This window comes from Alligator sinensis, unplaced genomic scaffold (genome assembly GCF_000455745.1).
Source record: "Alligator sinensis unplaced genomic scaffold, ASM45574v1 scaffold860_1, whole genome shotgun sequence".
Lineage (NCBI taxonomy): Eukaryota > Metazoa > Chordata > Crocodylia > Alligatoridae > Alligator > Alligator sinensis.
This window is the reverse complement of record NW_005841923.1, coordinates 2,344,365-2,370,470: the sequence shown is the minus strand read 5'-3', so window position 1 is coordinate 2,370,470 and position 26,106 is coordinate 2,344,365. Positions and strand designations below refer to the sequence as shown.

Sequence of the window (26,106 nt, the reverse complement as noted above, 5' to 3'; positions counted from 1 at the left end):
CCATGACCCTTTGGAATATGCCAGGGGCTGATGAAACTCTATCAGGCAATCTATTATATTGGTGCAATCCCTTCTGGGTATTTATTGTGGTGAATTGCTTACAGTCCTCCTTGAGTTCCATCTGTTGATAAGCCTGGGACATGTCCAACTTGCTAAAATGTTGGCCTCCTCCAAGCACTGCTAGCAAATCCTTGATGCGTGGAATGGGGTAGTCATCTACCTTAGAAACTTGTTCGGCTGTGACTCGATAGTCCCCACAGATACGAATGATTCCATCAGGCTTGGCTGCTGGTACAGCGGGTCTTGTCTATTCAGCAAAATGTACACGGGAGATGATGCCTTTTAGTTCCAATCTATCCAATTCTGTTTCAGTTATCTCTCTGAGGGCATATGGAACTGGCCTGGCTTTAAAATACTTTGGCTGGCTGCCCTCTTGGATATAAATCCTAGCCTTTATTCCCTTCAATGTACCTAATCCCTCTTGGAATACTGCAGGGTAGGTCCCCAGGATTTCTTTTAGGGAAGGCATTTCCTATAACTTATATGTTTCTTCCCAATCTAGTCTGAGTTTTTTTCAGCCATGTCCTACCAAACAAGTTTGGCCTTTCTCCTTTTACTACTAAGGCCTTTAAGATTTTCTGATGTCCTTTATATGTAACAGAGTCACTTACTGATCCTATTACTGGGATTTTTTCCCCAGTGTAAGTCTTTAGTTTCACTTTTATTTTTTTCCAGTGGACTCAGGCCTGCTTTATACTGTTGACAAGTCTCTCTGTATCTATTTCCATGCATACAGGTTGATTTAACTGTATAGTTACTCTGTAAGGTTTCACTTTATTCTCCATTACACATTATATGGTGTGTACCCCTTCATCTGCCTTCTCTGCTTCATCCTCCTGTACATGATAAGCTTTTTGCTTTCTTCCCTTTTCTTTGGCCTGACCTTGTTGTGCAGCCAGATAGCCCCCCCCCCCCTTGCATTTTTTTGCTAAGTGTCCCATCATTCTGCGTTTATGGCACTGGGACATTTTGTGTCTGCAAACTGAGGCCTAATGTATGCCTCCACAGCGAAAACAACTCTCCAAGTCTCTAAACTTTTGTTGAGAGCTTTGCACTTGGTTTATGGGCTCACGTTGAGTTTCTTTATTGTCTAGATGTAAATACTGTACCTTTTTCACTGCTGCTTCCATGGCCACCTTTAACAGCTTTGTCCCGATCTGCAAATAATTGTTTTTCAATTGTTACATCATGAACTCCACAAACAAATCTGGCTCTCAACATATCCTCTAGGACATTTCCAAAAGATCAGTTAGATTTCTGAGCACAGCAATATACTCTAAGATAGATTCACCTTCTTTCCTCATTCTGTTATGGAATTTGAAATGTTCTACAATAGTGTTTGGCTTTGGAGTATAATGTTCAGATAAGGTTCTTTGGGTGAATCTGATATCGTTTATTAGACCAACTTAAATAGTTGGAAAACAATTATTATGCAAGCTTTCGCGTTCAAATGAAGTCCACTTCATCAACTTCCTGGATACTAAAAATCATGGATTAAATATAGACATTGGATTTATCTCACATTTTAACCTGCCTGACATCTGACTCCCCAGGTATCTCTCCACTATTCATCCCCCTCCTCTCTCTCTCTCTCTCTCTCTCTCTCTCTCTCTCCAACCCCCCCCCCCCCCCCCCCCCCCCCCCCCCCCCTCGGCCAGCCTGTCTCTCACCCGTTGACTCCTCAATCTACATTTTCACTGACTACCTGTCTTGTATGCATACCAGCCCAGCCTCTGGCTTCTTTACTTTTCATTCCATCCAGGAAGAACACACACCAACTGCAGAAACTTCCTTACCCTGACGAAGGGTTTTTGACCCCGAAAGCTTGCTTAATAATTGTTTTCCAACTATTTAAGTTGGTCTAATAAAAGATATTATATTCACCCATAGAACTTTGTCTGCCTATGTCCTTAGACCAACACAGCTACAACCTACACCCATGTTCAGATAATATCTTTTGCAACTCTGCCAAACTTTTATTTCCTGGCTTTTGAGGTTGCAACAAACTTCTTTAAATGAAGTATGTTTTGCTGCCACAAACACTGAGAAATATATTGCCGTCTGTTTGTCCCTGTCAGTGATTTCATTAGCTTGAAAATAATGGCCCAATCTCTCAATATACTGCTGCCAATCCTCAGTGTCTGGATTAAATTCCTCAAATTTCCCACAGGAAGACACAGTTAGAGTTTCTTGTTGTCACTGTTATGTTTCTTACTTAACAAAGAATACTGAGACTTACTTTTCTCCAGGCCCAAAACCACAGGCTGTTTTATTCAGGAACAAACAACACCTACCTGGGAAAATGAAAGTAACTCTGGAACAACAGAGGGTAGAGTTCCTGCTCTCCAGATCCATCCCATAATAAGGACTAACAATTTAACCCTATAATTGTCCAATTACTACACCCTTTCTTTTTATTAGTGAACTAAAAGCCGTGCCTACAAAGAACAATTTCTCCCAAGTTTACAAATACAATAGCTTTTCTGAGTGGTCTATGGGGATGGGATGTAAGTTCTTGACTTTGAAACTGGAACACATATACATCATATTTTGACTCTGATTTGCTTCTGATTATACTATGCCAATTGTCTTTCAATACCAACCTCAAAACTAGGATGTTAATAGGGTAGATTGTAACCATTGACTATATTGATTTGTCTTAATTATTTCACCGATGCTCTGGACTTTGGTATGGTATGGACTGTGGGGATTCTTGCCCCTTTCTGTAGTGGGAGGACATGGCCTTCTTCCTAGGATCTGTTGAGCATATATTAACAAATTCACAGAAGCAGGGCATTAGCTGTTGTGGCAGGTTAGGATGTTATGTTGTGTGTTGTGTCAGGACTGATTGTGTAGATTTGCTAAGAGGTTAGACAATGACTTTGTGTAGGATGGTTTGGATAAGGATGATCCTGCCTTATGCAAAGGGTTAGACTAGATGACCTATGGAGTCCTCATTCATTATGATTCTAACAATCATTGGTAGGAACTAGTTCACAAATTGGCCTTTATTAATGAAAGTCTTCATATTGAAAAATTTGTGGATTTTTCCAACTGTTTATTTTGCTCTGAAGTGCTGCTGGGATGAAAGTGTTGACTAAAGAAATGTCAGTTATAGCAATATATTTGCATAAAATTACATGTGTGCACGTACATGTAATGACACACCAAAAAAAAAGGAGACATGCATACTAAACAAAATTCAAATTAAATGCCAACAAAGGTCTTCTCTCCAGTTTCAAAGATTTCCATATGTACATATATTTAAATGAAGTGACTATTGCAGTATATCTCAAGCAATTAAATGATAATATCCTGACCCAAAGCCCCTGGAAATTAATGGACACTTTCCTTTTCATTTCAAAGGGAGCTTGATGAAGTCCAGAGTGACCAGCTTCTTCCTAGAGGCTGATTTGCTATAATGTACTCCATGCTTCAGTGCCTCTCACCTCCAGCAGAAGTAAAATAAATTCTTCCTTTAAATACCCTGTAAACTGATGGCTTACTATCCATGACTATAATTCCTAAATATCATTAACAGGGAGGCTGCTTTCTCCAGTGGAGTATATAATAAGCATCTAATATAATAAAGGGCTTAGTCTGTCTGTCTGTCTATAACGCTTTTGGTTAACTGTGCATGCACCGCCGAGAGGGCAGGTAGAGATTGGCTGCATGGGCCTGGGTGGAGAGGAGACAGAGGCAGAGGTGGGTGGGGGATGGACAAAGGGTTGTCCTTGAGCTGTGTACAATTGCTTGGAGCTTGGGGGGAACCTTGTGCATCTGGTGAACATGAAGTCCAAACACTTGGAATGGTCCTTGGGTAAGGATTTGTTACTTAATAGAAATCTCAGATATGGGCTGACATCTTTCAATTCTGTTCTAAAATGAAGTTAAGAGGGATGAGAAATAACAGTCATACTCACCACAAACCTATAATAAACTCGGGCACAAGGGGCACATCTACATGAGATATGTTAGTGTGCATTAGCCTAATATAATGACCACTATGGGCACATGTGTACATATGTGTGCCCTTAATGCACATTAAAAATAGTGAAATGATGCTATTCACACCTAAATTTGATACTTGCAAATGCAGATATTAACTTTAGGCATGATTAAAATGCATTAATGCATGTGTAAACACAACCTGGCACTAACTTTAGTGCCAGGTCTGCCCAACCACTAGGGGCACATGGCAGGGCTGCAGGGACTTGGCATTATGTTTAGTGCCAAGTCCCTGCATGTGTAGACCCCTGCCAAAAATCACTTAATGCACACTAAATCAAATTGCACTTAAATGCATGCGTAGATGCACCCAAGGACCATCAGGGAAATTGCTTCATTTATGTTTAGCTTTAAAATGTGTTACTTAAGATGGCAGATGCATTTTTACTGGTTATGTATTGTTCTTTTAAAATTTCAGAGCCCCAGAGAGACCTGGGGAAATCACCCTTGGGTATTCTAACTTGCACACCAATATTTTTGAATTTTTTTGTTTGGCACCTGGTATGACTAGATCATTTTGGGAACTTCTTTTACCTTTTCCACATCCTTCATTCCCTTCCTTGGGTTTCTTGTCACATCCCTCTACTCTGTAGTTGAGCAAAAGAGCCACAGTTCTCCTATGTAAACAGTTCAATACAATTAAAATTAGATCTACAGAAGATGGGAGGCAATTATCCTTTCAGCACTGGACCTTTCAAGTACAAACCTTGTAGATGTTTCAGAATTCTCTGGTCTGCAAGAGAAGTTTCACAGCTTTCTCTTTTTGCATATCCAAAGGATGTAAAGAAAATTAGGCTTTTGTCATTTCATAATTTCTTCACAGGGATGAAGAGTATTTTGCACACACAAAATAAACACATGATTTTACCCCTGAACAATCTGGACTTTTATTAAGAATAAAAGTAATATTGTTCACTTGTGCAGTGCTTCATTCATATGGACTGAAGAATATTCACCAAAGTGATTCTTCCTGTTTTACAGTATGGGAAAGTAAGGAACAAATTGGTTAAAGACCTGAATTTTGCATGTATAAAGCACTCACACTTCCACTTAAAGTTAGTGGGAGTTAAGCTACTTAACAACCCTGAAAATCATACTCAAGAAACAGAGTTGGAAGGAGAACTCAGATCTCCCAGTTTGGTGCCTTATGCCCTAGACCAGGGGTTCCCAAACTTTTTCTTATTGCTTACCCCCTTCCACTTTTACCAGCTGCCCGCATAACCCTAACAGCATACATTTTATATTTTAACCCCTTAAATGCCAATTATTATAATTAAAATTAAATCCACCATTGCACAATTTCTCCCACATACATATTGTGTAATCTTCAATATCTATTAATTTAAATAAAATAATAATTCTAAAATCCATATGGTAATTAGTTCTAGTTCTCTTTGATCTGAATCATATGGAATTGTGAGTAGGTGCCAAGTTCCTTGAAGTCAGGAGTGTTCTTTTTGAGGGTATCTCCATGGCAATACTATGCAAGATGCAGAATTTCCTAGTAATGGAATTTTGCTACAAAGGAAAGAAACAGGAAAAAGAAAAGAAAAAAAATTCTTATGAATTATGCAAGTTGTCAATAACTAATCAAAAGTGGGGAATACAGAGAGAATCTTTCTTAATACAGTTGTTATTACTGTCACCTCGGCATAGTAATGATGCACTAAAATCTGTATTGATTAGCAATTGAAAGCTTAAAAGTAAGCTAAAAGCAGTATGTAATTATGCCATCCTCTCATTTTCTTTATAATTGCTGTTCTCTGTCCTGCGACAGTTGTACTGTCACCATGTCCTACCTGCAATTAGAAAAGAGACATAAACTAGGTAACTGTTATGTTTAGTGTCTAAACTTTTGCATAGGTAGTCCAGCCAAGAATGGGACATCCCTACTTTCTTCCTGGAATGGTTAGGTAATAATTAGAGCTGCTCAGAAACCCCTGGGGAAAAATGGTTGTCAGCTTGTTCAAATGTAAAACTATTTTGTGTGAACAGCTCTGTTTTGAGAGACTTTTTCACTGAAATATAGGCATTGGTGCCTAGCTATGCTGGCTTTATTGTAGCTGAGGACCTCATGCTGCCAGGCTCCTTGTGGAGGTGGAAGTCTGAAGCCTCTGGGGGTCTAACAGGAGATTTTAGTGACTAAAAATATTAAGCATATCTGAGTAGTTCTCTCCCAAACAAGCTGCAAATGGAGCACCCACCAACACAAGTAGAGGGCTCACCAACCTTGTAATATGAAGGAAGAGAAAACAATAATGCAAATGCATCAGAATAGCATTTTTGTCCTCTTCAGATGTTTAATCTAGTGACATAACCTCAGAACAGCTAGCTTCATGGCATGCACTAGCTCTAAGCATACTGTAAGAGCTGGCTTGACTGAAGGATTCAAGCTCCAAAATCTAAAGTAACAAAACTATGCATTGCAGATGGACAAGTACAACTTTGAATGAACTGGAATCAGTTGTAATTTAGCTTGTTTATACAGTGTGTGACTTTGACTTGGGAGTACTCTTGGCTATAGCATGGAAAGATACCAATTTTAAAAAGTTATTTTATTTTCCATTTCCTATTTTGCCTTTTGTGTTTTTTCTCTTTTCTTTGATAGCTGCTGTTTACTGTGATATGGAACTTATTTCACAGATAAAGTATAAATTTTTTATTTAAATGCTTGATATAAAAGATGGAAGAAAGAAACACAGCTGAAGAGAGCTGCTCTTGGGGAATGGGTATGTTTGTTAGTGTGTACCATATTTCACAGTGTATAAGTCAAGGTTTGAAGCCCAATTTTTAAATCTTAAAATTCAACCTCAATTTATACACCATACTCGGTGAGCAGTGCTGGGCTCAGTGTTTGACTGGCATGGCCTAGGAAGCACTGCTGGCAGGGGATGGGGCCACACTGTCCCTGTCCCCATCCCTATCCCCTGTGAGCAGTGGCGAGCTTGGCGCTGTGCTAGGAGTGTGCTGCTCACAGGGGACAGAGATGGGGCTGGGCTCGACACTCAGCTGGCACGGCCCCATCTCCTGTGAGTGGCACTGCCTGGGCTGTGTCACCTAAGCTTCGAGCCCAGCCCTGTCCCTTGTGAGGCAGCACCATTTTCAGCAGATTAGGGCAAGTCTTGGCTGGTGCGGCCAAGGCAGCGCCACTCACAGGGGATGGAGCTATGCTAGCCAAGCGCTGAGCCTGGCCATGACTTATACTCCATGCTTATGAAAATCATTGCCTTTCAAACTGAAAAGCCAGGGGTCAACCGGTATACCATGAAACATGGTGTATATATGCACAATAAGAAACTACAGCCTGATCTAGCTCCCATTGAAGCCTATTCCACTGACTTCAATCAGAGTGCATCAGATACTTAATATTCTGTATGCATACAACTTGTCTGTCAGACAAGAAATTTCCTTGCTATTGAGCAAGAAACCTAGAAGCCCTGAGATGGTTCTTAGGGCTGATAGGCTCATAGATCCATTGCAGGCCAACAAGCCAAAGTTGTATACCACATAGACAGGTTAAGCACCCATCATTTCGGTAATATATGAATTCAGGGCTGCACTTGTCCATCTGTACTATGTAGTTTTGTTACTTTAGTTTGAATCCTTAAATTAATGTAGCTCTTACAGTATGCTTAGGAGCCTTAGAGGGTGGTTTATGCCATCCTCTGTTCTTAGGTTATATCACTATATTAAAGCCACTCAGGAGAGAAAAATGCTATTCTGCTCCATTTTCATTATTTTTCTGTTGGTGAGCCTTCCATTTTTATTGGTAAGTGCTCCATTTGTTCATTTGGGAACAAACTACTCAACTCTGTTTTATATTTTTGTAGTGCAGGCAAGAGTAGTATAAGAGATATGCCCTGTTACATCCTCCCTGCTATATACGAATATGAATTACATTTAGACAAGTGATTTTTTTAAAGCCCTCTGTGGTGAAGATAGAGGGAAACTAAAGAAGCTGATAAGCACTAGAGGAGGTAAATAAATGGATACTTAGACCTTTTCAAATATAGTTTCTCTCTCTTCCTTTCTCATTTATATTCATATATTGGAGCTCTGCAACTTTTAGTCACCAAAGCACTCCCTGACAGTCATTTACCTGAGAAATTACACTGATCTGACCTTCCTTGCAGTCACATTATACTGGTGGATAAGACTCTCTAACGAGAAATATTTACCAGGGCAAAAGCTTTTTGCCTGCTTGCCTGCCTCTTTTTCTGCTTCTTTTTACTTCTGTATAGAAAGCTGCTGCTCATTTATTTACCTTTCTTCCTCCTGTATATTCTCTAAAAGCTACCTGACAGACTGCCAATGACTACAGGTTTTCTGTCAATAAAGCCTTGCACAATTGCATATAATTGATTGTGCTAATCCATAACATAATGTATATTAGCCTGCATTCAAAACCCAGAAGCTCACTGATTGGTGAAGAGGATGTTGCTGCTATTCTAACCAACTTTGCCTAAAAATGCCCTTAGAAATAGCAGCTGTAAATACTAGCTCATGAAAAGAACCCCAAATAGATTACTTTAATATGAAATATGCTGGTGGCAGAAAGGGAAAGCCAAATTTTAAAGGGACAACTCTTGTTCACCTTTCTCAAATGAATAGTTCTTCTGAAGGCATAGCGTTTAATCACACGAGTAAGTTGAGGAAGATTTTGCTTTTGATATATGCTATCATTTTATGTCATCTCTTACTTTTAAAATACATTGAGAGAGTTTTAATATAGTTTTTTCTATTTTTTCTATCTGATTTAAATTTAATATAGCTTCCCATCTGTCTAAGTAGAGATAAGTATGCTGCTTACTTCAAAGTTTACAAAATTGCTATGTCAGTATTTTGCAAGGAATATTTCATAGTCATCATAGCAATACCAAATACCTAACAGAGTGGGGATGTGCTGTTGTAATCCTTGGAGAACAATATTAGCATTTCTGCATTGCTAATTTTGACAATGGGAACATACTTCAGCTTGATAAGTTTTTCATTAATGCAACACAGACTTCTGTCCTAGTTTCACATTTCTTTAATATTAATAACCGTGCGCCTGAGACTAGATCACATTTAAATGTCAGTAAAATCCGTGGGTGGACCAAGATGTGAATAAATTATTCACAAACAAACAAGTGCATTAATGATTTTTTGTAAGTCTTAACTTTTGGGAATAGCATTTGTATACAAGATGAGAAGCACTAAATGTCTGCAAAGAGAAAGTGTAGTGCAGCTGAATTGGTAAAGACCCACATCTTTTAACAGATGTCAATTTAACTTCCTTGTGTAAAGGAGTAATCTTGATCTAACCTCAGACTGTAAATATCAAAGACATTTAAAGCAAAACAGGCATTTTTGTATAATTCAAATAAAGGTCAACTATAAATATTGCATTAGCCAAGTTCATTAATTTCAATTACACACAAACTAAATCTAATCATATCACTCTTCCTCTCATCTCTAGTTAAATTGTAAGAGTAAATGAATTCACTGTGGCGTACTTGACTTCAGCAATTAATAAAGTAGTATTTCAAATGAATTTTACTCAACCTTCAATGCTCTTATATGAAGTACATCAAACTTAATAAAGACTGGGATCAGTTTCTTCCCTAGTGGAATTCCCTTGTCTGGAAGAATGAAAATGGATTTGGCCTTGAAATAAATTTGGCCCATTCTAATCACAGGACACCTTGGCCTAATGATGGTTATTATACAAGCAGAAAGTTTAAATTTGTCACATAGCTTTTTCATACCAGACAAGCTATCGTATATGTAGGTAATCTAACATTTCACGTGTGTGTGTGTGTGTGTGTGTACACACACACATGTAATCTAACATATATAAATGAAATGCAGAAAATGTGAATAAAAGTCATGGTATACTCTTTTCTATTTCAATATATCTAGACAAGCTATTAAGCTTTTTCTCAGTTGCTTACATGTAAACAATATACTATGTACATCAAATTCTTGAAATATGAAGCAGAAATAAATTGATTAGCCCCTGGAAAGAATATGAATGGGCATTTTTTTGGTGATGTCTACAGTCTCTACTGGAGTGTCACATGTAACTACTAATTGTGTGATCACTTTTATTTGTCTGAAGAACACCATGCTGACCTGCAAGAAATTAAATATAATGCATAATTATTGTTATGCATTGCTTAAAACTGCCGCTTACAGCTGGGGTAGTAATGTAGGGCCTGAAACCAAATGCATTGAGAATAGTGATCCATCCCATTGACTTCAGATCAAAGTGTTTTTTTCTGGTCTATAGGAAATCTGGAATTCACTCAGTAGGTAAGGAATAAAATTATGGTGCATGCTTTATTCAGATTAATCTAGAATACGGTCAGCTTTTAACTTCAGTAAGGAGTTCTGTTGTGAGTTTTGGGATCAAGCTGATGATGACCTGTCTAGGCCAAGTGGATTATGCTAGATCAGGGGTTTACCATAGTGGAAGTCAAACTCAAGATTAGGTATCGGTCCTAGTACAGCAGGCCATAGCAGCAGGCCCTAGGATAGCAGGCCAAAAGTTGAGACACAGTCACGATCGGGGCACATAGTTGATCTAGGTCAGGAGGTTCAAGACAGGAACAGGAGCAAGCAGGAACCCTCAGGCTAAACGTTCAGAGCAGTCCAGAGGCACTGCAAGATATTCTGTTGCCCAAATATCTGCTATCTAGTCCATCCTAGCTTATGTAGATCAGTATGGGTGGAACCCTCTTCCTGTGGGCTGATTTTCTTATTTCCTGATTACTTCCAACTGGATCCTGAAACTAGATCTGCTTCAGCTATACCTCACCTTATTGCAGACAGGCCTAGCCTATCCTATCCTATCCTATCCTATCCTATCCAGTCTTACTCTGTAAAGTATTGCTTCATTTTTGCTATCAGTGACTTGTATGGTCTTAGTGCTCTATGAGAACCTCTGATGATTGCACAAAAGGAGAAATATATGGTAGGAGTTCTGTCTCTGCAATACTGTGTTATTGCTGGAGTTTTATTATACATGTACCTGCAGACCTAGGGCTAAATTCACTCCATGGGTTCAGTGTCCCTGTGGAATCTGAGAAAGTTGATGGTACAAAATCTCCCTTGGGCCAAGTGGAATGATACAGACCAAGGCCACTGGTAAAATGTGTAGCATTCATTCAAAATTAAGAGTGCTCAATATGATCAAGAAATGCTCAGGCCTTACCTGCAGGTTTTATATGGAGCCTTAGTTGAGCTAAAGCTGATAACTTCAGCTAGGGACAAACATTCAAATCACCCAAGCCTGAATTAATTCAGTCTCTTCTTATGATGTCCAATGTAATTTAGTCTAACCTGCAGAGATTGAACTGATTTGTAAGTGGATAGACATTCACTTTTCATTCGTAAATTCAGGCGCATGCCTGCAGTGGCTCAGGCCAGAAGCTCAGGGGTGCTAGAGAACACCCTCCTTTCCTTTCCTCAGGGAAGCTGAGGTGGTGGAGGTGAGGTGTGGCAGACCCTGGCAGGACTGAGTATGACTGAAGAGAGGTTTATACACCCACCTTGGCCTGAAGGGTTTGGAAGGTGGGGGGAGGGAGCATGGCCAGATGGGGGCATGGTCAGACCCTCATGGTGGAGGAGGAGGAGGAGGAGGAGAGGGAGTGCCCTGCCCACCACAGCAGCTCCCTGACAGTCAGGAGCAATCCAGGCAGACAGCTTCACTGCCCAGCTCCAGAGGAGGTCTGTTCCCCCTCCTCCTCCCTCTCCCCCACTGCCATAAGGCAGGGAGGGAAGCTCTGTGCAGGTGCTAGAGAGGGACACTTCTTTTTCCTCCTCCCCCTCCGGCTACTTCAGAGTGGGAAGCAGGGTTCTCTGTGGTGCTGGAGGGGGAAGAGTCCCCCCACTGCCCAGGACCGCACAGAACCCCACTCCCACCCCACATTGGTGGGGGGGAGAAAGAGGAAGATCCCCCTCTGGGGCTGGACAGCACCTCCCCCCTCTCTGCCCTGCCCCGTGGTGGCCAGGGGGAAGGAAGTGGGCTGCTCTGTCCCAGCTGCAGTCTCCTGGTGGGAAGGGAGGGGAAATTAACCCCCTTTCTGCCCCCTTAGCCTTTACAGGTACATGCTAGGATGCCTGTGGTCCCTGCTGGTGGGACAGGGAATGGAGGGGGGGAATTAACCCTCTCTGTGCTTGCGTTCCCTGGGGCACCCTGACAGAGGCTGCTGCCTCTCCCTCTCCCCTTGCTACTCCAGCAGTGGAGGTGGGGGTGTAGCCAGATGCCATCCTGGCATGGAACCATGAAGGCAAAATGGGCAGGGTGGGGGTTAATTCCTTCCTCCATCCCTTTTGCCCCTGGGGCCACAGCTGGGGTCTGCCAGCCCATGCCATCACTTCTGCCTTGGCTGCTTGTCCACAGACAGGCAGATCCCAGCTGCAGTGGGGTGGGGAGGGGAAGGAGGGAAGGATTAACCCCCTCCCTGTCCACTTTGCTGTAACAGGGTCATGCAGGGATGCATCTGGCCAGGCCCCTGCCTCTGCCCCTGCTCAGGCTAGAGAGCAGAGGGGCAGGGCCAGCCCTGCTCTCTGGATCAGAGCCCAGCCCAGGGCTGCAGAGCATGCTGGGAGGACTGTGGTTTAACTTAAACCAGAAAGGGGTCTGGGACAGCAGTTCCATAAATTGACTTGACCCAAATCAGTTAAGTCTGATACTACATTCAGTCAGGTTTATCTTAAACCAGTTTCAGCCACTTTGAAACTGGTTTATGTGCACTGAACTTGTGTTCTGGTACAGGTTTAAAGCAGTTTCTGATCACTTCACTGGTTTATGTGTAACTGCTGTCCCTAGCTCTTGTAGCAGTAAGGTCCCTTACACAGTCATTTCTGCTCTTACCTAATATAGGTTTTCAAGTAGAAAAAGACACAATTGCAAAAGTGTAGGGTGTTTCTTGTGCACTCCAATACCACTCCTTGCTACCAGAGGCAATAGGGTATAATTTAAACTTTGGTAATATGGCCTCCAGGCTTAAATGTTCTACCTTCCTGCAAGGGATACTCTTTCTCTGCAGATAAATGGTCTCAAATAACTGATTTAAAAGTACTCTCTTCCTGCATGATGGATGATATTTGAATAAATTGTCTGGAACAAAATGCACAGTTTCTTTCACTAATGTTGTCTCAATCTACTTTTATATAGGAATGCACAATTCAAGACAAATCCAAACATTTTTTGTCTCCTTTAAATAGCATCAATATTTGGCCTACTGAAGGCATGATTTTCGAAGTGATTAAAGTGCATGCTCCTTCTATATATTTATTTATATGTTTAAGTTGCTTATTAAAGGATGTGGTAAAAGGTGGAAAGTCTTCCAGTGGTTTCAGTAGACAGTGAATCAGGCCAAAATCATCTGACTGTACAGTCTGATGGGGGGTGTAGGAACCTTGTCTGCCTATGTACAGTCTGATCACATTCTGTGCTCACTTTTATCACAGAGGGTCCTAGAGTTGGAAGGGACCTTAAGATCCATCTAGTCTAGCTTCCTGCACATGTACTGAATACACTGTTCCTAAAATGTTCCAGGCAGATGCCTATCCAGCTTCTTTTTGAAAGTCCCTCAGTTGAAGAGTTTCCACAGCTTCCCTAAGTATCTTGTTCTTTTGCCCTACTTTTCTTACAGTTAGGAAGCTTCCTTGAGATACTATATGAATCTACATTGCTGCAGTTTAAAATCATTGCCATAAGTACTAACTCTGCAGTAAGGGAGAATAGTAGTTCTCCCTCTTCTTTGTAGCATCCTTTCAGATATTTGAAAACTGCTATCTTCATATTTACTTGATTCTATGATGACTTCAAATTTTTTAAGATAACTCCCAATAATTCAGTCCTATACATGGAAAATTATAAATTTGTTATATTTTTCTGTGTCTAAAATCTAACTGAGGGGTTCTTACATTTTTCCTCCTATTGCAGCAGGAAAACAGCAGCAGATGGTCAGGCAATGGAAGAAGCAGAATCAAGGGGGCAGGTGAGGTGGAAGTAGAGGTGGGGTTAAGCAGTGGGGAGGACCATGAGGTGGGGAAAGCAGAGGCATGTCGGGGGGGAAAGCAGGCATCCTGCTTCTCATCCCTTGACACCCTAGTGACTACCACCCCACCATTTACCTTTGCCTTCTGCTGTGTTCCTTACTGATCTGGCCACATGTGGAGCCCCACAGCTGCTTCTGTCCCATGCTGCAGGAAACGGCTCTAGGAACCTGACTCTGCACCTCACAGATTTCACCTTCCCTGTCCTGCTCTCTTTCCCCCTCCCCCTTCTTCTTTTGTTTAAAAAACAGGAGATGTAAAGAATAGAGCTAGTTCCAGAGTTCTCTTTAACTTAATGTGAACACATAATTAAAGCAAGTTATTCACACATTGGGGTGTTAATATAGTCCTGAAGCCTGTACATTGATTGTGACCATAAAGTAACAGGCCCAGTCATCAGGGTTCCATTTTAACTTGTCGTAGGGAATGTGGATATAAAGTGAAGAAAGTGGGAGTAACTCCAAACTGTGACCGTTTGTTCTGGCTTAAATCAATTCACTTTGGCCATGTCTACATGTCCATTAACGCACCTTTGCTACTGTGCATTAAGTTTAGGACCTCTAATATGAGGTACTATATGAATTTCTAGTAGTTGGCACTACTGCGCAGTAGTTTTTGTGATGCTTAATGTGCAGTAGACTAGACTCATTCAACTGTGCATTAGTCCATTAGAATGGCTTTTGCCATGATGCACTAATGCACAATAAAATTAGTCTACTGTGCGTTGTCTCCTGTAGATGCACCCTTTGTCCATATACAGATCCAGATGCAAACAGAATTCCATCTGAATGAATCAGAACTAGAAAGTGAAACTGACTACTTAGAATCATAGGGTGCCTATACACAAGCAGCAAGACTGCCCCAACGTGCTGTAATTATGTTGGATTAATTGAGTCTGCTGGAGCATGGTAATTACCGTGCTCCAGCAGACTCCAGTGCCTTGTGTATTGTCAGAGCTGATTTGGATCAGTGCCTCGACACAGTGGAACTTTCTAGCACAAGGCACGGTAAGGCAGGGGAAGTCTCGGCATGGTGAAGAGTTCCGGCATGGATAGAGTTCCCGCCGAGGAAATGCAGATTTGCATAATGCGATTGGCCGATGTTAAATTATTCCCACGTGGCAGCTGGCAGTTGGTTCGCTAGCCGTATAAAAGGTTAGGGGCGTTTCTGCCCTAGTTAGAGAACTCCGCGATTCCCCCTGGAGTGGAACTCCGGCAGCTTGATCACCTGCCAACGACTCCCCGCCACTGAAGCCTTGCGACGTATCCTCCGTGTTGCATGCCCAAGTTAGACCCGAGCTACCCGGTCTACAAGAGCTCCTCGAATACTGATTAAAGAATAGAATTGTTGCAACTACGATTGCCTGCGCTGTATACGACTCTACAGTGTAAGTAAAGCTACCTCTGTTTTTCCAATTGATACGTGTCTCGTTTGTGCCTGATTCTGCTCTGGTGATAGAGAGTACCCATCTTCCCATCGTGGGATCGCAGCTGCAACCCCAGCTAGCGTTCCCAAGGACTCCTGATCCTCGATTCCCCCCTCGTCCCCCACATGTATCAGTATCCCCACCCTTTAAAAATAGTAGCAGGGAACTCTAACTAAAGCTTGTTTGATGAGCTTCAAATAAAGCGTCCCTGCCACCATTTTAAAGCATGGGGGCGCTAATACATGAGACACTCTGGGCACTTTAATTAGAGTGCTTTTGGAGCCATTCTAATTAAAATGTCCCTACCCCCCACTCCCAGAACATGTGTATAAATGCTCAATAGAGAATTAGGGCTGGAAAGAACCCTCGAAGGTCATGTAGTTCAGCCCCCAGACCAAGGCAGGATCATCCCTGTCCAAGCCACCCTGTACAAATCCATTGTCTAACTTCTTAGCCCAGCTACCCAGTCAACCCATACATAATACAAGACATAGCACCCTAAGCTGCTACAGATAAAGCAAGGGGGACTATGGTGCCCAACATGTTGCTGCTGCAAAGGTTGTTAAAATATGCTCGAGTAGTCCCAGGAGGAGGGCTATAGGCCCCTGCTATATTGGAAGGCAAACCCCACCCCACAGTCCATACCAGTATGAACATGGGGTAAAATTCCTCTCTGATCCCAAATATGGCTGTTGGTCTGATCCTGAGTGGGAGGGGCAAGACCCTGTAACCAGGAAGCTCTGAATTTTGGTCCCAGAAGAAGCATTAGCACCCCCAGTCAAAATCCTCAGCCTTGGCTGCAATCAACACTGAGTGTTTCTAAGGAAACTGTAGTGGCAGAAGGCCCATGTGGCAACCAGCAAAGCCTAGATGCATGGGATATAGCCACAGTAGAACATGCCTATAGTTATACTAAGATCATTCCTGACCAGTGGCTGCCCAACCTCTTCTTGAACATGTACAATGGAGATTCAACAACTTCCTTAGGCAGCCTATTGAATTTGACCTAATCAAGTACAAAAAATATACAAATGGTTTACAGTGGTAGAAAGTAAATTGGATTTAAACAATCCATTTTAATATTTCAAAATGAGATTAACGCAAGGAAGAAGTCTTTTAAACACCATTGTGTAGCCAGTGTAGATTATTTAATTATGAAAAGTCTTGATTTGGGATGGTGAGGTAGATTCTTAAGATTGAATATCTTTTGAATATTAGAGGTTAGGAAGGTTAAATATATTATAACTAAACCAGCTTTGTTCAAGTATAGAACAGGAAGGGCTTTTTTAATATGCATAGATACTAGAAATGTACTCAACTGGGATATGTAATTATGTGTATGGAAAGTTGTCTATACTGTTTTTTAAAGGATTCCCTACTGAACAGGTTGAAACCCTTAGCTAAATGTCTCAGAAATCCTGAATCATGTATGACTGAGTTATTTTCCACAAGTGGAAATTCTCCATATATTCATTTGTTATTTCCTGTCTTATTTAAACGGTTATTGATTGATGCAGTGACAAGTTTGATAAGGTTTCAATTGTATATCATAAGCCTGGAAGTGAATTAGCATAGTACCTTAGGATTTTTATTTATAAATGTATGCTTACACTCTTCATCCTTAATCCAAAGACATCAATACTTGAGATAATTGAAATTGTTAATTGATTTGGCTAGGAGTCTTGATTTAAGATTAATCGCTCCAGATGGAAAGCTTGCCCTATGGGTAATTACAATAGGCAAATTATGTTCCCCTTTTCCCCCTCCATTGGGCTGCTGCATCATTACAGATCTCAGATGCCAAGAAAAGTATATTTTAAGTTAAGTGTTCTATCACAACATAGAAAGATATTTAAATAAGTAATTATTGATAACTTGACCTTGATAATAAACCAGCTGAATGTAACTTCTAAGAGGGTTCTTTGAACAAGAGTCTGGAATTATGTTTAGGACTTGAGTACATCATAAAAAAGTAATGGAGCAAGGAAGTGTGAGGAGCCTCCACAGACGTATGTATGGGATTTCTTTTTTTCATCATACATCTCCTCGCTTTGAGGGACTTTGAAGCTTCTGTGATTATTTATCCACAATGGGCCTATAGCCTTTAGAAACCATTTTATGATACAAAACCATAGATAAATAGGTGGTTTCTAAACTTGGGGCCAAATTCTGCATGGACTTACATCCCCATGGAATTTGAATGATTTAAGGATGCAAGTCATCATCAGATCTAGCATCTTTCGTTCTCTAATCAAAGATAAATCTTGTGATTTGAGAAAATTCTTGAGTGATCCTTTCATAGAAACAATGGTAAACTTAAATAAATCTAACCCCACAATTCTTTAATTAGATAAATGGTTTTGCATAAATGCTTCAGTGCTCACTACAGAATGTATTAAACCAGTGGGAGGCATCAAGGTTGGAAAATACAACCCCTAACAAATGTAGATTGTTTTCACATCACTATACAGTAAAATCCCTGTTATCTGACATTTTACTAACTGGCACGCTCTAGTGGCCGGAATTTCCATCCGGCTGGATGTGGGGAGGAGGGGGGAGTTTTCCCCCAGTGGCTGCCGCCACCACCCACCACACTGCCACTGCTCTGCATCTGGCTGAAACGTCCACCCTGTGCTGCTGCTGCCACGCCCACCCCTGCTCCGTGTCTGGCTGAAAACAACCAGCCTCAGCTAACCGGAATTTTTAGATACCTGGCACCTCCCATCCCCCCACTCATGCCGGATAACAGGGCTTTTACTGTATTTCATTATCGTGTTTTAATGTATACCTGTGTTATTAACAGAGGTCCTCTGTAATAGGCTGTCACCTTAAAATAGACATAGTAAGGTATATTTAAGTGCTTCCATGTAGTGACAAAAACAAAGGGGAGAACAGACTGTTGTTTTTGATACTGTAGTTTAGCTTGGATAATACATATTAAACCATAGTTAAAGTGAAAAATCCTCCTGCTTTTTCCACATCTGTTTCCCATCTCAAACAATCAGGGGTAATGATTGCAGGCTAGATCGATAAAAAGGCTTATTTGGCTAATTGTGAACTGACCTGATTTTGGCCATGTTGGTTCTCAGTCTTTACTTTCCCCATCGCTTTACTTTGACCTGAATACTTGGCAGGTGCTCAGTGTTGAGGTGCTTACCTAACTTTTAGGTGCCTTATTTCTAGATCAGAATCCACTACTTTGATTTAGGTATCTGTGTTAGCTACTCCAGGAACTGCCTTTTTAGATGCTTTGAGGAAAACAAGAGATATTTTACTTCTCAAGAAGAATGCAGTTTAATAGATAAGCTTTTATATGAGCAGCCTTAGATCAGTATAAATGTGGTTTATTTCAGTTTAAAATTAACTTATGTGGGCTACTCTTATGCCAAAACAAGACTGAACTAGTTAGAAACAAGTTAAATTAGTTTGACTTTGTAGATGTAGATATGTAGATAAAGCCTACTGTCTGAGAGTCAGGCACCCTAAAATAACAAGATTCTGGCCTCTGGAAATTAATAACTAACTTATGCCTTGTTGAACTGTTCCACAAGTGAAACCACAATCAGATTGCTTAAAAGATAGCAGAGCAGATGATTATTGATGTCCTCTGTGAAAAACAAACCTTTTTATATGAGTTCAGTGGACACTAGTCATCCTCACAAACCTTTGGCATGATTTAGTGCAATTGACAGAGGTACAGAGATCTAAATGCCATGGCTTAAGTACAAAAATGGTGGGCATTTACAACGTGACCCTTATTTAATGCTTCAGACCTGAGGTCTTGTTTCATTACAACTTTCTTTCATTTTTAGGGCCTTATAGGATTTGAAGAAATAGCTTTTTACAATAAACCTGCATGACAAAAAGCCTTCATACCTTGTTGGTCATATTATAGCTTTATTAAACCTCTTGAGCCTCCTCCTCCAACACTTGATTCCAGTGTAGGCTGGAATGGAAGTTGGAACGCAGACTGGATATGAATGGATGGAATGGAATGGAAACTGGCAGTTTGTTTTTTTGCCGGGTGAATGTTATTTCTGCCTGACATGTAAAAATCAGTAGTTCAACTTGTTTTTTTCTCATAAAAAGATTCTCTGCAGTTAAGAAGAAAGTACAAGTAAAAATGAATGAGTAGAATTAATTACATAAAAAGAATATTCAAAATAAAACTGTATACAAAGGAAATAAAGTACTCAGTAAAGGATGAATATGGCTTCTTATAAAAGAATTCTGTGCCTGGATCCTGACTTTTTTTTTTTTTTCTCTTCTGGATAAAAAAATTCAGGGAAATATTTTCCTATTGCTGCTTCCTCTAGCTCTTGAGGGCCAAAAATCATTATCTTTGGGTTCAAGCTCTGTGTGAAGCAGGGCCTGAGGTAGGGGGAAAAGCATCTGTCACCTCTGATGCCCAAGTGTCACAATCCTTCAGTGTTAATGTCTGCTCACTTTAGCTGAATAAGATTTAGCTCATAGATAAGTTCCAGCCTGCAAGAGCCGTTTGCAAAAGGGGCGGGAAAGCCCCAGCCCTGCCTGGAGGGGAAGGGAGAGGGGGAAAGGGCAGGACCCGACGCTTTCACTTACCGGAGGCTGCCTCAGGATCAGTCTTCTTCATTCCTGGAGGTAAGTGCAGTTTGGGGGTTGTGGGGCAGGGCTTGAGGGAAAGCTGACTGGGGGCTGAGGGAGTAAGGATGCGTTGGGGGAGACATGGAGTGTCTGTCGGCTGACAGGCACTCCTGGTGGGGCTTCTCCCTCAGCCTGAGCAGGTAGGTGGGCAGGCAGGGAGAGGGGAGGGAACAGAGCACAACCTGGGGTGTGGTGGTAGAAGGGCGAAGGGGCACTGCCGGCCCCCCACCTCAGCTCATTCTGTGCTCATTCCCAGGAGCATGGCCAGGGGGGCAAGGGCAGCAGTGCCCCGTGCAGGCCACATGCACACTTCCCAGCTGGGGGGAAAGGGGAGCTCGCACGCGGCAGCCACCACCATCACTGGACCAATGCCACTTTACCTCGCGCCACTTGCCTGTGACTGGCAGTGGGAAAGCCGCACAGGATGTGGGGCATAGTGGTGTGGTGCCAGCCACCATGTGCGATTTCCCCCCTCCCTGGCCAAGCAGGTATGTGAGGCCCTCAGACGGGCTTTCCTGCCCTCACCCCTGCTCTGGGCAAGTGGCGCAGGGCATGGTGGCAGCAGTACAGTGGTGTTGGTGGCCGCGGCGGCGTGTGAACAGAGGTGCAGTGTGGGGGCAACTTTTATCAACGTGAACATCTGACTTTTATCAAGGTGAACATCAAAGAAGAGTTGTGTGGTATGACAACTAGAGTTATTAAGTTGGAACTGTGGGTCTGCTCCTTCAAAGCCTTATTCATGTGAGCAGAATTCAAAGAGCACCTCGGTAAGATGGCTAGTGTCACTAAAAGTTTGCAGGGGTATGTCATTATTTAGAAAGCCTTGCAGCCAGTATTTGGTTTTGGATTTTATGATGATGCTTTTGAGTCCTGATGGCCTCATTAAAAGAGAAAATAAATTTAATTTCCATGATGTGGAATCCAATTCAAATGTTTTCTTCAGTGCTTCCTCAGTGGACAGTCCAGGCATTTTTTTTAAATGGGTTGGTTAAAGTAGCCATGATAAATTTAAGCCAACTACTGTCCATACAGTATATAAATATCTATGTATAAGTTCCAATAATGAGCTTATCACTATGGTGTCTGTATGCTTTTCAGTAGTTATTAAGCAATGCGACTAAAATCTGATACATGTTTGTTATCTCATCCTTGTCCCGTGGTGAAAAGTGTATATATAATGAGCTGTCTCATTTGGATAGAATTTTGTTAGGTGGGGAGGAGGTTGAAATATTTTTGTTTTTATTTTATATGTTGTTGTGTGATTAATGTTAGAGAAGGTATGGCAAAAAAAATAAGCCTTGGACCTGGTGCAGAATGTGTTGAGGTTCATAATGGTCATTAATTCAGTTGGGACTTTATTCTGTAGTTTTGGATCAACTCCCAGCAGAAATTCACATTCAGCACAGATTAATTTGACCCTTGTTTGTGAATTTTACTCCATGATGCTTAGAGATATCCTTTGGCATTCTCTATTAGCTGGTGTTTCCTAGGTGCTGAAGATTTCACGTCCAGATATATCCTAAACCTTAGTCAGCCAAGAGGTGAAGAAGTTGGGATAATTGAAACTAGGTCATCATCTACCATGATGGGATAGAGTATCCTAACCAGCTTTATATTATGGAATTTATTATTGAAATCTTTTATGATGTGACACTTTAGTGTACATAAAGTGACACTAAAAGTGTACAAACTATAGATTAAATCCAGCAATTGTGAGCACATCTGCTGACTAATCACAGACTAATCAACTGTACAGTAAACATCTTTGTGCTTTCCCTGTAAGGCTGGAGTAAATTAATTTATTCTGCAGCAGGATAGTACTTGTAACTATATGTAAAAAACTCCACAGCAGCACACATGTAGAAGTTGCTAGGGTACGAGAGTGCTTCAGTGCAGGGGAAGCCTGCTGGCTAGCCCTGTGCTGAAGCACCCTCGTCCCCCGGCCAGCACCCCTATAGCACGCTGAGCCAGGGGGAGCAGCCCCAAGCTAGCAGGCTGACTCCCAGGGTTCCCTGCCAGGCAGGAGTGCTGCAACCAGGCTCAACATGTTGCAATCCTGGGTGCATGTGCGAACGGCAATAAACTCCAGAGTTTATTGCTTCCGGATGCATGTTCAAATGGTGTGCCCAGGAGCAATAAATTCAAGAGCAATTTTGAATCTGGAGTTTATTGCTTCACATTATTTGTACGTGTAGATGCGCCCTGTGGGTATTAACCCCTTAACCAAAGGAGAAATGTACTTAGGCTGTGAATAGTTCAAAATTCTTTCCTTTTTTTTCCTACTATCACCACTATCTGGTTTAAGTTTGGCTGCAGGCAATATAATTTTCAAATTTACTTGCTATCCTAAACACAATTCTGTTTTGAAGTCTACTTAGATCATATTTGAAACTGTGTATCCTAAACTATTTCAATGTTTCATTTTTGCATATGACACCTAAACAATGATGTCATATGATCATACAGCCAATGATTCTTAACTATGGTGCCATAAGATCCTTTGAAGGGTGTCACAATATGTGAGGAGGTCAGTGAGGTGCAAGGAGATTAGCAGATGAGCATAGGTTTAGGCTTGTCCCTGCCTGACTGATCCCTTACTGCCTAGCCCCTCTGCAAAGAAACAAGCACTGTAATATAGAAATTAGTTTTTTAAATAGGATGCCACTCCGTTCACAAAAGTTATGAACGGGTCCCTCAAATGCAGTGGGGGGTGTCTTGAGTCCAAAAAGGTTGAAGGTCACTGCCTAAACAAATCAACCCTTCTCTTCCTTCTTTAAGTTCTGTTATGAAAGAATCACAGTAACTTTCATGCTGCTGGTATCTGAAACTACTCGCATGACTTCATTATCAAAAAACAGCAAATAATCATAGATTTATTATTTCATTAAAAATATCCGATAACTAGTGAGCTTCATGATGGTGAGCTGGATGTTGCAATGTCATGCTTTTATAAAAGTCCTGTTGACTTCAGTGGGAGTTTTGCCTAGGAAAGGATACTAGCCTGTATGTCTGAGCCTGTGACATTCCTAAGAGACCTTCTCCCTTGATTTTTAAGAGGAAGGAATTGGATGCAGATTAGATGAGATTAAATGTTTAGTCAGTATTAGAGCTGTTTTGGGAAGAGATTTAGAATTTTGACATTTAAGTTCTCATTTGATTGATTTAATTCATTGCCATTCTCCCTTTCCTAATTAAGATGCAAGGGACAAAGATAAGAGGAGGTGAAATCACCTGCAGTGAGAACAATAGTGGCTTAATGATACCAGCCTCAGTTTTTGTGAGAGGAGAAAGAATAATGAAATTCTAGTCAAGGAATTTGTGAAGACAGACCCCTGGCATCACTTTATGTGATGCAAAATAAACAACAAACCAGAGCAAGCCAAAACAAATCAGTGCAAGACAGGGAAAATGTTTTCTCTTTCTTTCCATCAGTTTTTCCTTTTTTTTTCCCTAACATTAATTTGGGCTAAATAATAGTACCTTGCTGCAACTGGCTTGAACGCTAGTCAGTTAAATAACTGAGTGCAAACCAGGAAGGAAGGAAGGTCTGTGTCTGTGATAGTAGAGCACTTTGGATTGGGTATTCACCTTCAGGAAACCTGTTCTGTGGAAGAGCAGTGCTCTTAATTTTTACTTATTTATTTATTTTTACTAAGACTTTAACACACCTGGCAGTGGCTTGGTGGATGCACTGCTAGAATACAGTTCATTAAAGGCCTCAGTTAAAACACCTCTAGGAGATTCAAGGTGCAATTAAATTCAGGCATGCATCTATTTGTAGACAGCTCCCTCTAAGACAGTAATGTCCTGCATTTCATGCAGTACAGCCAAATGTCATTTCAAAATGAGCATTGCTTAAGTCTTTGGGACAAAAGTCCATGCCTTAGTCTCGTCCCCTGTATCACTTGATGTTAAAACTGTACAAATAATTGATATTTGTGTGTGTTAGCATGTCACTGACTAAACAATAAAGTATGTTATGGCTTGAACAGAGTGTTTCATTCACCCCAGTACAAACTATTTCATCACATTATCGGATTTTTTAACTTTGATTTTGCAGAAAGTAGTAAAAAATGTTTCAAAACATAATTCCAAAATGAAATATTAAAATGTTTGGCATAAAACATCTCACAGTGAGTAGTTTCAAGTTTGTTTTTTTTCACCTGAAACTATTAAGTTAATTAGCTTGAATTTATGACCATTTTCAATCAACCAGGGACTGTTTTTTTTTCTGTGTATAATTGTTTAAGCTCTCAAATCCAGCCAAGTATATTTAGAACTGGTGATTACCCCAGTGAGCTGAGTCTTCATAGCCACTTTGTATACAACTTTCTGTTGAGGTCCTAAAGTAGGGGAAAGGGGGAGACAGTGGTTAAAAATGCACTGGTCCCAAGGGAACTACTTAGTTCTTTCTGGAAAGGGCCATAATTCTGTGTTTGTATAGCACCAGGCACAATGGAGTCCTGGTTCTTTAGCTGTCATCACTATAAATAATAATAAGGGGCCATACCCACCTGCTGCAGACTGGATCTGGATTCCTCCCCCTGTTCTTGATTCTCACTTTCTCTTCTTTTTTCCTTTTCCGGTTTGCCCAGGGCAGATGCATAGGGCACTTCAGCCATTTTTCACAAGTATTTAATCAGCCAGTCATATTTTTCCTTGTGTTTTTGTCACTGCCATCGCATGGAAATAGACAACGAAGCAGTTCTGGCTACTTTCTTCTGTCTTCCAAGATATACTAAGTGGCTAGATGGAACACTGCTAAATAATGGCAATGGAGACGTAATAGCAGCTATTTGGAGTAGTCCTAATTCACATTAGAGTAAAGAACTCAGAAACTTCCCCCTGTATTGATTCAAACGCTTTGCTTTTAAAAAGCACAAAGCACATCTTGGAAACATTATTTCAATTAATAATAAAAAAGACTTTTCTTCTCAAAGCAGTTGCCTTTGCGTGCCACAGTTCAAGTCTGCCTGCCACATGTCTGCACTAATATTTAGGGCCACCTTTAACCAGCAAACTGCCCTTTCTCTTCTATACCTTACACTGCAGCCTGCACCAAAGTGTTCTACAAAGTGCTTACCATTCCTTGAAGAGAGAGAGGTAGTTAACTGTGTTAGTCTGAAGTCAGACACAAGGCAGGGAAACGCTGCATCTTATAGACTTATTTAGAGATGCATAAGCTTTTGTAAGCAACAGCTCACTTTCCAGGTGCTATAAAAGGACTTACAGAGAGAAGGCATTCAAATACAAACAGTGATTTGAATACAAAGGATAAGGAAGGGATGGAAAGGAGAGGGGGCACTGCTGAGAGAGGCTGTCTAGGTATCACTCTATTACTTTTCTCCTCTTATATTTGGTTCTAATTATGGGCAATACAGGCAGGACTTGTGCTGCAGAAGGGCCAGAAGCCAGGAACTCAATTTGCAGTTCCTGGGACTGCTATTGGCAGACTTCCTGCAGGCCCTTGAGTGGGTTCCAAACAGGCTGTAGGGAGAAGCAGGCTAGGGGAGTGACTTAATGGCTAGGGGGTGACTTAATGACTAGAAAAGGCTAAATATCATGCCCATCTTTAAGAAAGGGAAGAAGGAGGATCCAAGGAATTACAGACCAGTCAGCCTGACCTAAGTACTTGGAAAGATCATGGAGCAGATCCTCAAGGAATGTGTTGTGAAGCAGCAAGAGGACAACAAAGTGATCAGGAACATGCAGCATGGACCTATGAAGAGCAAGTCATGCCTGACCAACCTGATTTCCTTTTATGACAAGGTGACAGGCTCTGTGGATGGAGGGAGAGAAGAGGATGTGTTTTACCATGATTTTTAGGAAGGTTTTTCACATTCTTATAGATTCAGAGATGTTAGGGACGGAAAGGACCTCAATAGATCATCGAGTTCGACCCCCTGCATAAGCAGGAAAGAGAGCTGGGTTCAGATGAC

The 26,106-nt window shown here is 41.3% G+C and overlaps 1 protein-coding gene and 1 long non-coding RNA gene across 4 annotated transcripts in view; one reads left to right on the top strand and one right to left on the bottom strand.

The window, feature by feature from the left end:
• The window catches only part of LOC112549511, a 50,504-nt gene extending 48,109 nt beyond the window's left edge, over positions 1-2,395 (bottom strand). The window contains exons 1-2 of one of the 3 annotated variants that reach the window (XR_003092944.1): positions 2,355-2,395; positions 1,170-1,217 (exon numbers count right to left, since the gene is read on the bottom strand). This is a non-coding gene — a long non-coding RNA (uncharacterized LOC112549511). Of the gene's footprint in view, positions 1-1,169; positions 1,218-2,299 lie in introns of all 3 variants that reach the window. The other 2 variants (XR_003092943.1, XR_003092942.1) reach the window with 2 other exon arrangements.
• Positions 1-26,106, top strand: part of NKAIN3 (sodium/potassium transporting ATPase interacting 3) — a gene marked incomplete at its 5' end in the record, with an annotated part of 543,802 nt that overhangs the window by 156,850 nt on the left and 360,846 nt on the right. The window lies entirely within an intron of this gene.